General features: G+C 34.4%; 1 non-coding gene across 1 annotated transcript; it reads right to left on the bottom strand.

Moving 5' to 3' along the window:
* Nucleotides 1–703: 703 nt before the first annotated feature.
* Nucleotides 704–810, bottom strand: LOC133828317 (small nucleolar RNA R71). Its single transcript, XR_009890943.1, has one exon. It is a non-coding gene; the product is annotated as a small nucleolar RNA R71 (small nucleolar RNA).
* Nucleotides 811–14,272: the final 13,462 nt, after the last annotated feature.

Below are 14,272 nucleotides of genomic sequence, written 5' to 3'. Positions count from 1 at the left end.
CAACAACTTTTGGGTGCCGTTGCCGGGGACTGAAAATTATCAATATCAATATAATTAATGTTTACTATAATTTGGTTATTTTTCTGTTTATAATTCTAACTTAGGTTGTGTTGGAGTTCTCTTATCTCAGGTAGTATTGATTTATGCGACGTGGAAAGACATCTGAGATCATACCAGTGAATCTTGAGATTGAGAGAACCTGTAGACAGAACTGTAAGAATAAGAGGTTGGAGGTAAGGATGGTTGCAAACCAATGGAATGTAGTAAATAATGGCCCCAATGATGCTGGAGGGTCAACGGCTGCAGAAGCCCAAGATCAAGCCCCAGACCAAGGGGGTTAAACTTTAAGGGATTTTGTACTCTCCACTGTTACGGGAGTGCATTCATGCATTAGACACCCTACAACTGCCACTAATAATTTTGAGATTAAGCCGGCAATACTACAAATAGTCCAGTCCATCGTTCAGTTTGGTGGCTTGCCTAATGAGGACCCAAACATGCACATTGCCAACTTCCTGGAGCTGTGTGTGACTTTTAAAATGAATGGGGGTGAGTGATGATGCCATAAGGTTGAGGCTATTCCTGTTTCATAGAGGGAAAGAGCCAAGAGCTGGTTAATTTACTGCATGCCAAATCTATTAGCACTTGGGAGGATTTAGCACATAAATTTCTAGCCAAGTTCTTCCCTCCATCGAAAGCTGCAAAGTTAAGAGGGGAGATTAATAACTTCTTCCAGACCGATAGGGAGTCATTGTATGAAGTGTGGGAGATATTTAAGGAATTATTGAGAAAGTGCCCTCATCACGGTATTGAGAAGTGGATGTTGGTCCACAATTTTTATAATGGGTTGTGCTAAACTACTCGCACCATAATTGATTCTGCAACAAGAGGGGCATTTATGAGCAAAAGTGCTAATGGGGCCTATAATTTACTAGAGGAAATGACTAAGAATAACCACCATTGGTTTGATGAGCGAGCATCTCATACTAGAAAAGTAGCAGGGGTTCATGAATTAGATGCTATAACTACTTTAACTACTCAAGTTGCAAAATTAACTAAGTAGTTGCAGCAGAACTCTATTTCAGCACAAGTCAGACAGATACAGATAGTTTGTGAGATGTGTGGGGGACCCAACCCTTTTGACAAATGTACATCAACAATCCCACACAATAATATTCCCATGGATCAAGCTCAGGTTCAAGCTTGCAGGTGTTGGTATTAAATAAAAAAAAAATCAAAATACACAATGGAAGGTAGGGGAGGGGATTTTAAAAAAAATATTAACACCAGCTAGGATCATACATATATACATACATTAAATTAACACATACAAGGATTAGAGTTTATTTCTCGTAGCCTATCAAATATCATCGAGTCTTTTAGTAAAAATCAACCATCTTCCTATCCTTATGAAAACTCACACCTTAGCCTTTCAGGTCGTTCCTCTAACACACAAGAACGTGTGTGGGCACGTAAGATTCACAGGTTGATTTTTAGGTTCTCTAGATATACTCAGCACATGAGATCTAGAGAGGTTTGAGAAGAGAAATGACTATGGAAACTTCTATAATTTCAGGTATAGAAATTCTATCATTTCTTTTCTTTTGAGAGAGTCTTATAACCTAGAAACAACTTACTTAGAAAAGAATCACTTCTTTTCAGGTTTATAAAGATACTTAAAACTATTTAAATATTATTTAATTAATTAAATTAAATCTGATCAGTTATAACCAATTAATTATTTAATTTTAAATCACATTTAAAAAAGAATAAATAAATAAATTAAATTGAAATTCAAAATTAAAATCCCAGGGATGTGGCACAGACATGAGTGGCGCCACTCATTCTCTATCCCTGATCTTCTCATCTATTTGTTTAATTAATTATAAGATAATATATTTATTCTCAAAATAAATATCAGTTAATTCAAAATTAACCTTATCTTAAAAACTATTTATTTTAAATAATTATCTTATAATAAGAAAATAATTAAACTCTCCCAAATATTAATCTAAACATGGTTAATATTTATTTTAACTAATATAAAGTTTTTCAAATAAAAATTAATTAGTTAATTAATTAATTCACAATTGATTAATTGCCCATAATGAGCACATATTATTTCCTTGCTTTGGAAAATTAATTGCTTTGCAATTTAGTCATTTTCTTTATTAATCTTCCATGTGACATCCTTACCCTTCACAGTGTAGGACATATGTGACCCGAGAACCATGGACCTATAATACAAAGCTCCAATAAACCAGATCATTAATTAAACTGTTTAATGCAATAATCTTATTTGTTAATTCAATGATTACTCTACTATAAATATGTAATTGAACTCTAAGTATTTATAGAATTATATTTATTAATTGGGAATAGGGAATATTATTTGTCATTATTGATAGATTGATTGTCGAAGGTGGATAGTAACTCTTGACTATTTCTTTAATATCGTTTTAGCCTTAGTTATTTAATCTTTGATCATTATTTCATTTTATGTTTTTCAGTTTTTAAAACTAAAACCCTTATCTAATTTCTATTTAGTTCTTTATTTGAATAATAATTTGATCATAATCCTCATGGGTTCGACCCTTATTTACTGCTATAATGAAGTAGCTGGTATATGTGATTGATAAAATAAACATTTAAATTTGATACCACATATGTCACCCATCATTTCTATTATTTGTTTTTTAAAATTTTATTTACTAATTAAATTAAATTATTTATTTACTTATTTGTTTTTTTAGTAAAGCTTTGATGAACTTCACTATAGTATTTGATACACATATCCTAGAATTTGTTTGTTTAATTATTTATCTATTTACTTGTTTATTTATTATTTAGATATTTACATCTAAGTTTCCATGATTTTCAAATTGAATGGTGATTAAGCATTGATTTATTGTGTAAGATTAGAGATGAACATGGTAAAGATTAGGTCTACATACTTGATTCTTGAAAATCATAGGGGTTGTAAGCTTGATTTTTAAATGAATGGGAAGATAGGGTTTGATGGAATAAACATAGTAAGAATTATATCTAGAATCAAGATTTGGGACTAGATCATAGGATGATATGATTTAGGTTTTAATTTGGTTTGGTTTAAGATACATGTGAATAGAAAGATTTGAATCAATTAGGTTTTATGAGGAGATTTGATGGAGATGTGGTTGATGAATTTTTGAGCCTATAAATAGAGAGTGAAGGACTTAGGCTGAAACACACATAGAGAGAAAGAGAGAGAGGCAAAATTGGAGAAGATGAGAGAAAGAAAGGAAGAGTTAAGGTTTTTAGAGGTAAGCATTCTCCATTTGGTTTAAGTATTCTCTTCATATATGTGATTATCTAAGGGGTATGATATTGGTGCTTAGGGTTTTCCAACACTTTATAGGAGGAGGTATTACTAAGGTTTCGATAACCACAAGGAAAGGTAACCATTTGAGGATTTTACTATTTTCATATCTATGCTAGAATAGAGTTGTATTTTGAGGTGGCGTTTCTACATTTAAACTAGGGTTTTGGGGGTTGCTTCAAAGGTTGACTTTAATTATTTGTTTGAGTATTTATAGAAGTTATTTGATGATTATAAGGTTTTGGACGTAAAGTTTTTCCACACCACTTTTCTCTCAAAGACACTCACGCCAAGGTAAGGAAGTTGGACTATGTTCTTGAGTTTATGTTGTATGTTGTATGCTAATGTTCTCAGGCACAAGTATTTGGGAAGGTGAGATATTTGGCAGTAGTTGCCCCAGAACAGTGACCGAGGTGGTCTTTGAAGACAATTATTCCTCCCAACTTCTATCCCATTTATGCGTGGTTGTATGTTGATGCATTTATGATGAAAGTTTCATGCTATGGTTTGATTGTTATATTATGATATGTTTTGAGACTGTGTAATGTTGCTATGTTGTTGTATACTTCCTTGTTGAGCTTTTAGCTCACCCCTTACTTTGCTCCTGCAGACAAGAAATGAATGTGTTTGGTGGCATGGTGAGCTGAGATTGTTTCTAGAAAGGTGTATGATGTATCCCATGAGGGGCTCATGGACAGGAAACGATTGAGGAATGCCATAGATATCTTAAGATTTATGTTTATTTTGTTTTTAAGCTATGTTCTTTAGTTACAAGACAATTTCATAGTTATGCAAACTATTATTTTTCTTAACTCGAATTCGATTATTGGGGATTTATGGCTTACACTTTCTAATCCAACAATGAATAATGGAAATTAATTTAATATTTCAAACCCTAGAGACTAATCAAGAACCATATTCATAGTATAAATGCAAATCTTGATAGTTAAATAAATATATTCAAAGTATGAATGTAAATCTTGATATTTAAAGAATAAATAATTATATAATGATAACATGAATTTAGAAACATTTAATAATCACAATATAACCATGGATTTAATAAAAGAATAACACAAACTAAGTTAAGAGAAATAATAGGCCTTTGTGGTGAAAAATTAAGTTACATCATGTGAATCAATGGATGTTACAAAGGCTTGACACACATTAAGATTTGTTGTTCAAAAATCTCTATTCCTAGCCTCCCCTTTGAGATTGTTTGAAGCTACTACAATGGAATGAGATTGAGATTTACAAGTCTTGAATCTTCATGCAAGTCAAGCTTTCTTGATGAAGTTCTTAGAGAAAACTAGTAATCTTGAGAGCTAGAGAGAGAGAGAGAGAGAGAGAGAGAGTTTTTTTAGAGAGAGTTGAAAAGTGTATTCAAGGATTTTAAAGTCTAATAACCCATATTTATAGTGTAGGCATCATCATTAGGCTCAACCAATAGGATTAGAGCTTTTAAACTAGTCATTTGGAGCAAAAAATGAAACTTTAAGCATTTTAAAAATTATTGCAGAATTTTGAAAAATACTGCGAAAAAATGTAGTAGCATTTTCGACCAATTACAAAAACTTTAGGCTTAAGTTCCTAGTTGACGCATCGCCTCTATGGAGGCATTGCAACGCCACAAAGGTTGTGTCAACTACTCAAAAGTGACCTTAAACACCTCTAAATGTTCTAAAACTTTTTGGGCATACTTAGATACATCATTGTATCACTTTAGACCCATACAAGTCAATTATAGATGCCTACAACAAAGTCTCATATTTTCACTTCAACTTAAGTGAAAATCGTTAAGTGTTTTTCACCACATTGTGTAAAAAAGTTAACCATTATATTTAACCAATCTCAACATTCTCCGACTTGGTTAAATATAATAATCTCTTCTTAGCTCATACAATATTGGTGCATAAAACAAAGTACCTTTTGGGTTTGAGCTTTATCTTAGTGAAAATACTACAAAACATTATCGAAATGCTAATGTATTCTTAAAAGATTGAACCCAACATTCCTAGTGATAAAACTGATAGTATCTCACATACATCTACGTGAGTACTCATGTATTTCCTACTTTGCGCACTCAACACTTTTCATGACGTTGTGCTTATCCATTCATAAACCATCAGGAGAGAAAACTCCTACTCTCTTGAGAGGCAACACCACCTCTAGGTTCACATATGTGAAATTCTTACAACATCTTTGCTACCTTTAGAGCTGCTTGTTGCTCTTCAACTAAATTTTATTAAAAGTCTACAACTTAACCCTCATGTCCAACAACAACTAACATTAACTTTCCTAGATGGGACTTTAAGTCGTTAATGTTATCAACTATTCCCTTATCAACAACTTGTTCTTACTCATTGAACTCTACACTCGATGTAAACAAGATTTGAGTTGGGTTGCCATCATTTGGGAATCTATTTGTCAAAGAGTTTTAGTCTCATCCTTCTATATGTAGAACTGACCAATTCTCTCACTAGAGATTTGGTAAACGGATCTGTTAAATTCTCACTAGTTCTCACATATGATTTCATCTTTGAATCAATTATTTCACATATTCCTGACTTAGACTTATTTGTCTAGAAGTTCTCATAATCTATGACATTGTAGGCTCTAGCTAATGTGACTTAAATATTACAATGTATCGAGATCGTCAATACCTAATCTGTGGATATTGGAATATTCCTCATGAAATCCCTAAGCCACTTGGCCTCTTTGCCAATTGTCGCTAGAGCTTTAAACTCATTATCCATGGTTGAGTGTAATATATATTTGTTTCTTTGGTCCCCAAGAAACCACTCCTCCTTTGAGCTTAAACACCCAACCGATGGTGGAGAGATTATCTCCTACACTAGATATCCAACTTGCATCGGAATACCGTTAAGTATCTTAGAAGACTTTGAGTATTGGAGGCTTAGATTATTGGTCCTTTCTAGGTACCCTAAAACTCTCTTAATTGCCTTCCAATGTTCGATGCTTTGATTGCTAGTAAACCTACTCAGTTTACTAACTGCATATGTCATACATTAGACTCCCAAATGCACTTGCATACTCAAATTGAGTCACTGCTCTACCATTGTTATTTTCAAGTTTTATGCTTGAATCAAATGGTATTTTTGCCTCTTTGATTTTTGAGATGACTAAACTTGCCAATCACTTTCTGAACAAAGTGAACTTGTCTTAAGGCATAATGTAGAGTCCAAGAACTTTACTTAGCTAGTTAGATAGTAGTAGTAGTTGTAGTATATTTATGACTGTGGATTTTGGTTCAAGCCGGGACTTAGTTGGACATTCGTAGTAACACTTGTAGATTTTATAAGTTTAACCTATAGTTTAAGAATATTAATTATAACCTAAAGTTTGATTAATATGACTGATTATGGAGATGATAATTATTATACTATAAGGTTTAGATAGACCCAATAAGATTTTAACACTTGTCATGTGTGTGTTTAATGAGAATTAAGTATTTTTGAGGAATAAGTTTATTAAGACTAATATTTGAACATCCTAGGGCCTGCCAGCAGCTTTGAAATCATTAAACGACTTAGTCAAGGTTGTTTACTCAATTCAAATTAGGCTGAAAAAAGTGTAATTATGTGTATAATATTTCAGCGTATGCCGATATATCGCAGCTCTAGGGGGCGATATATCGCCATACGGGGATACGAAATACACGTAGCTTCGCATGACAACCTCGACGAGCCTCGGGCATATGAAGCCAGGTGATATATCGCCTATAGTGGGCGATATATCGGCCCTAGGGCATAAATTTTGAATGGTTTTGAAACCGAGCTCATTTCAATTCTTAACCTCTTGATAAGTCCAACATCTTTCTGACCGAGTCTTCAGCCTCTACTGAAGGATTATTCAAATATTTTTCAATTAAAAAGCCATTATTTTATTCAAGTTAAATGAAGATCTTTTCATTCTTGAACTCTATAAATAGGACCTAGTACCTAGCCATTTCTTCATTCATCAAGCTGAGTTCAGAGCCTACAAGCTGCTAGGAGTACTTTAGAGTGTTAAACACTTGGGTTGGGGTTATAAGCTTAATCATTATAAGCTTAATAAACACTTGGGAAGTAAGGTTTATAGTATATTTCGGTTCGAGGTGTAGTTTGGTCATAGAAGCATTCAAGGTATCCCTTATTCTAGTTCCTTTCTGTATTGATTTTTATAGTTTATCTCTACTCAAATCCTAACTCAGTACTCTTTATTCTTGGTTAGGCATCTAAGTTCTTTGAACTTAAGGTTCTTTTTGGTAAGTAGCTTTCTCAGATGGTTTCGTTCATTCTCTTCTTCTTTTAGAAATACTCACCTCTCTGTTATGGTTTTTAGGAGTGTTCCAAAGTCCCGATCTTGTTCTCATATCCCGGTTTTCAGTAAGGAAAATATGATGGTATTATATGCTTATATGTTATGCTATAGTATGTTATGTTATGTTTTCTTATGTTTCAAGGTTATGATTTACCCTACCTCAGATATTAGACAGGGGACGTAGATGGGTTATCATAAACCTACCATGTGATCTAACCTACCTCAGATATTAGAAAGGGGACGTAGATGGTTTATCACATGTTTTAATGGCCATTAATAGTATAGTCTTGTATGATGTATGTCTTTATAGATATATGTTTATAGCTTATAGCTTATAGTTTATGTGTATGATTATGTTTCATGCTTGTAGTAGATTTTCCTTGCTGGGCATTAGGCTCATTCCTTTATGTTTAATATGTGCAGGAAAATAGTTGGGCGGCGGAAAAGGTTCTTGGCAGCTTGGGGATGTGTATTGAGGCAAGATGGAAATGGTGGATTGAGCGTTCGATTCGAGGATGAAGTTTTAAGTCTTTTAGTTTTGATTTCTATGTATTATTTTTCCGCACTTAATTATGTAACCAATTTATTTAAGCTATGTTTTGTTTTGTTTTCAAAACAATGGGATCCCATATCCTAAGTGAGATTTTTATGTATTAAAACCTTTACTTTATAGTTTTAAATAAAGCGATGGTTTTTTCATATGTGCGTTTTCTTAAGATTAGTATAGTAGTTTCTAATAGTCCAAGTTTAGAATAGTTGGGTCGTTACACATAACCCCCACTATTTCTTCTCTCTTTTATAAAAAAATGGTATCGACCTCACCAAGGTCCTTTATCTAGAAAGTGGAAGATATTAACCTCTTCATTTCTATTATGCCTCTCATCTCATTACTCAAAATCAATAATCATCAATATATAGACATGTTGGATTAGCTTATACATGATCTTTATTTATTTTTATGTATATCTAATATTAAACAAATTAATACGAGATAGCCTAAAACATGTTTCGAAAATTGAATTCAAAGAGAAACAAAAAATAGAATACTTACAGTATGCGCAGCGGAATGAAAGAGTCCTTCATTCACTTTCTCTAACTCTTGTATCATCTCAGTCGCAGAGTATTATCAAGAAACTGAACCGATCTTCTATTTTCTTCACAGCCTTCCAATGTATCCTTAGAATCACATGAGATAGATACAGAGAAGAAGAAGAGGAAATAATCAAAGAGGCTTAGAAAAGAACTTGTGTTTAGAGAGAATCTAAAACTATCAGAAAACCAGTGATTAAACTTATTTGTCGTCTCAGCAATCTTAACTGATGACTTCTCTCTAAGCACTCCTTTTATAGACTCAATTAGGCCATTTAATTTAATTAAAAATTAATAAAATAATAGCCATTTTAAAGCCCTAGGTCGAAATTATCATGGGGTTTAGGCCCGTGAAATTTCCCATGTGATTATAAGCCCATTGGACTTAAAAACAAGGCCTGTATTATTTTCTATTGATTTAATTAATTAAATAATTATTTAAATCCTTTATCAAATTAATTATTAATAATTTGAACCTTTGATTTAAATTTATTTATTAATTTAGATACCAGTTTATCTTAATTAATAAATCTGCCATAATTTCTCTTTTCTTCTCAAAATTACACAACTCTGTGAAACTATCCAAAATTGACCTAGTCAACTTTGATAATTCTAATAGATAATTAAATCAATTAATTGAGACTATCTAGATGATTTTATCCAAGGTACAATAGGGATCATGGGCCTATGAAATCAAGCTCCAATAAGTTATCATAAATCTAACAAATAAGTTTACTAACTTATTAATTCCTCGTGACTCCACTATAGACTTGGAATTGCACTCTTGAATTCATAGAACGCTCTATAAAAAATATAGATACACTATTAATTACCCATTGTTACAACCATAATTGTCACCCAATCCTCTATAGAAGGTCTACAATGAGATAGGACTAAAATACTATTTTGCCCCACATTGTATTTTATCCTTAAAACACTTAGTTCCTTGTAAATGATATTTCAGTAAACTAATTTAATTACTGAAATGAAATCTCTATCATTTAACACCTTGCACCAAACTAAAAGGAAACCATCGTTTCACTTCTTCATCAGAAGCTATAGATGTTTATATCTATGATTAACACTCCCACTCAATTATACTACCGAGTTCCCAAGATGTAAGTATGGGCTAGTCCGTAGGGTAAGCTGGTAACGAACAAGTCAAAGAACTCAAATAATACAATCAGTTAGAATACTAACCACTAAGAATTGAGATTGAATTGATCTATGGTCAACTATATGATATGACTAGAATAGATAATAACGGTATGTTTACTTATCTTATGAACTGTCAATATCGGTCCTGTCCGATGTAACAAATACATCCAATCTTATTTACTTTGCTAATGTTCTGGAAAGAACATAACACTGTAATGTGTAAGTAGATCATATTGTAGATTGACAAGTCAGTGTAAATCTGGTGCACTGACTAATCATATGACTAACTTATTTTGAACATATAATCATATTTATATTCCACTGTGATTGCGTCACTATAAATAAGAATAGCTATATGCTCGGGATTTAATAGAAGTTTATATTAAACAAATAATCATGAAAATAAAACATGTGAGCAAAGTGATTGACCAAGTCAAAAAATGATTTATATTCTTTTATTGATAATAAAATAAGATTTCAAAGAATTTGGGTTTTAATTAGGGTATAAAACCCCAACAAACTCCCACTTGCACTAATTGAAACTAATGCCTTAATTCTACTAATCCCATTTCCTTGATATGCTTATCAAATGTAGCTTTTGGTAGTGTCTTTGTAAATGGATCTGCAAGATTGTCTTCAGTTGCAATCTTCATAATCTTCACATCTCCCCTGGCCACATATTCTTGAATAATGTGATACTTCCTTTCTATATGCTTACTTCTCTTGTGACTTCGAGGTTCTTTCGAGTTGGCTATCGCTCCTGTATTGTCACAAAACAACATAAGCGGTTTATCCATTTTTGGAATAACACCAAGATCTGAATAGAACCTCTTTAGCCAGACTATTTCCTTAGCTGCTTCTGACGCGGCTATGTACTCAGCCTCCATGGTGGAATCTGAGATTGCAGACTGCTTTACGCTTCTCCATATCGCAGCTCCACCCCCAAGAGTAAACACCATTCCAGAAGTAGACTTCATGTCATCGACATCAGTTTGAAAATCTGAATCGGTGTAGCCTACAGGGTTTAGAACACCACCATTGTAGACTAACATATAATCCCTATTCCGTCTCAAATACTTCAGGATATGCTTAACTGCTATCCAATGTTCCGGTCCTAGGTTTGACTGATACCTGCTCACTACTCCCACTGCATAGCAGATATCTGGTCTAGTACACAACAAGGCATACATCAGACTTCCAACTGCAGATGCGTAAGGAACTTTTCTCATTGCATCTTCCTCTTCAGGAGTCTGGGGAGACTGCTTCTTTGAAAGATGAATTCCATGGCGGAACGGTATATGCCCTTTCTTGGAATTTGTCATTGAGAAACATTCAAGCACTTTATCTATGTAAGCTGCTTGAGATAGAGCTAAGAGTCTATTCTTTCTATCCCTGATGATCTGGATACCTAGAACATAACTTGCTTCACCCAAATCCTTCATCTGGAATTGAGTGCTCAGCCAATTCTTCACATCTGATAATTTCTTAACATTGTTTCCAATGAGTAAGATATTATCTACATAAAGAACCAGGAATACCACTATTTGATTTGTCTTCAGTTGGTAAACACAGGGCTCATCAATATTTTGTTCAAAGCCATAGGTCTTGATTATTTCATCAAACCTAATATTCCAAAAATGAGAAGCTTGCTTAAGTCCATAGATGGACCTATTCAACTTGCAAACTTTTCCTTCTTGTCCAGATACCTTAAATCCTTCTAGTTGATCCATATAAATGACTTCGTCAAGCTTTACATTAAGAAAAGCTGTCTTGATGTCCATTTGCCAGATCTCATAGTCGAGAGCGGCTGCTATGGATAGGAGGATGTGAATGGATTTGAACATGGCTACCAGACTAAAAGTTTCCTCATAGTCCACACCTTCTCTTTTGGTATAACCCTTTGCCACTAATCAAGCTTTATAAGTCTCGATATTTCCATCAACACCTCATTTTTTCTTGTAGATCCACTTGCACCCAATGGCCCTAAAGTCACTAGGTGCTTCCACAAGATCCTAGATGGAATTTGAGTACATGAAGTCCATTTCCTGTTTCATGGCTTCGAGCCATAGTTCCTTTTCAGGGCTAGCCATTGCTTGTTTGAAAGACAATGGATCATCATCACTGGTGTCACCAACAACCATATTGGTTTCACCATCCAAACCATAGCTAACTGGGTTCCTAGAAACCCTCCCACTACGACGAGGCTCCATGACTGTTTGCTCAGGAACAGTGGTACTTTTTTCATTTAAATCGACTTGCGTCGGTTGGACGTGAAGAGTGGGAATTTCATCATCAACTCACATTGATGATGATGGAACATTGGTTGGAGTCAATTCTTTAACCATCTCCTCTAAAACTACTTTGCTATGGGGTTTAAAGTTCTGGACATAGTCATTTTCCAGAAAAGTAGCATTTGTAGAAGTAAACACTTTCTTTTCTGGATGACTATAGAAAATTCCACCCCGAGTACCTTTAGGATAGCCAACAAACATGCAAACTTCAGTTCGTGGTTCTAGCTTTCCCTCCTTTTTCCTCAGGACGTGAGCGGGACACCCCCAGATTCTATAATGGCGTAAACTAGGTTCACGACCATTCCAGCATTCTAAAGGTTTTTTGGGGATTGATTTTGATGGCACGACATTGAGAATGTCATTCGCGGTTCCAATTGCATGTCCCCAGAACGAAGTTGGTAGAGTTGAGTAACTAAGTATGCATCTAACCATTTCCAATAAAGTTCTGTTCCAGTGTTTCGCTACACCATTTTGTTGCGGAGTACCTGGGGCAGTAAGTTGTGATAAAATCCCAAGTTCAGTTAAATGATCTTGGAACTGCATATCCAAATATTCTCCACCCCTATCAGATTGCAAGATCTTTAACGTTTTACCTAATTGGTTCTGAGCCATTGCTAGGAATTCATGAAACTTTGAAAATGTTTCTGATTTCCTATGCATTAGATAAAGACATGAGTATCTATAGTAATCGTCAATGAAAGTGACGAAATACTCAAAACCATCCCTGGCTTGTACATTCAAAGGTCCACAAACATCTGAATGCACAAGACCAAGTGGTTCTTTGGCCCTATCTCCCTTTGCAGAGAATGGATGTTTGGTCAGTTTGCTTTCTAGAAAATATTCACAGACAGGTAATTCGCCTAAGGTGAGTTCACTCAAAGGTCCATCCTTTGTAAGTCTTTGAATCCTATCATAGCCAATGTGACCTAGTCTCAAGTGCCATAAATATGTCATATTATCGTTATCAGTCTTTTGACGTTTATTGGTCCTAGGTTTAGCTACTTTGTATAAATCATTATTAAGAGTGAGGGCTTCGTTAGGTCGTAGAATATAAAGCCCATTTTCCAAACATGCAATACACAATTGTGATCCATTGAAAGAAATAGATATATTAGAACTTGTGAAAGTCATAACAAATTGTTTTAATTGCAACATGGAAACTGAAATTAAATTTCTACTAAAATCCAGAATAAAAAATACATCATTTAAAATTAATAATGTATTTCCTAACTCCAGACAAGCTCTTCCTCTAGCTTGGACCGCAACGAACGCTCCGTTCCTAACTCTAAGCTTTAAGCCGCCTTCGTTCACTTCCTCCCACGATCTAAGAAGCTGTAAAGAGTTACAAACATGGTTGGTAGATCCAGAATCAATAATCCAAAATGGATTTATCATTCTCTAAAACACATGTTTCAAAGATAAATGAACTATAATCATTACCTTTGTTTTTCACTGCTAGAAACTTGGGGCAATCTCGTTTCCAATGCCCCTTCTCTTTGCAATGAAAACACTTATCTTTACCTTTCTTGTTTTTAATGTTCTTCCCCTTAGGCGTCTGTGCGTTTGGTTGTGCACTCGTCTTTGCAACCTTTGCAGGCATGGGGTTGTTGTTTTGTCCACCTTTCCTCTTGTTTCCAACTTTCGAAGACGAAGCTTGGTTAGCTTCATCCTTAGCTATATCAGCAACAACATCAGTAGTATTATTTTCTCCTCCTTTACTAGGTCCACCCATGATTGTCTCAAAAATTTGAAGCTCGTTCAGGAGCTGCGTCAGACCATAGTTGAGTTGAGCACGAACATGCAGACACGGTGCCATCCGAGAATTTACGGTGCCATCACGAACGTGCAGAGACGGTGCTATCCAAGCATTTATGGTACCATCATGAGCATTGACGGTGCCATCACTAACATGCGGACACGGTGCTTGTTCTGGGGATTCCTCAATCATGAAGAGTTCAGAGTTGTCACCAATCAGCTCTATGTTGATATTCTGCTTCCAATTAAGGAAGTTTTCTCCATCGAAAGTTGAGAAATGATGGGAGTAGACACAGAC

This window comes from Humulus lupulus, chromosome 3 (assembly GCF_963169125.1).
Source record: "Humulus lupulus chromosome 3, drHumLupu1.1, whole genome shotgun sequence".
Taxonomy (NCBI): domain Eukaryota; kingdom Viridiplantae; phylum Streptophyta; class Magnoliopsida; order Rosales; family Cannabaceae; genus Humulus; species Humulus lupulus.
This window is presented reverse-complemented; position numbering and strand designations above follow the sequence as displayed.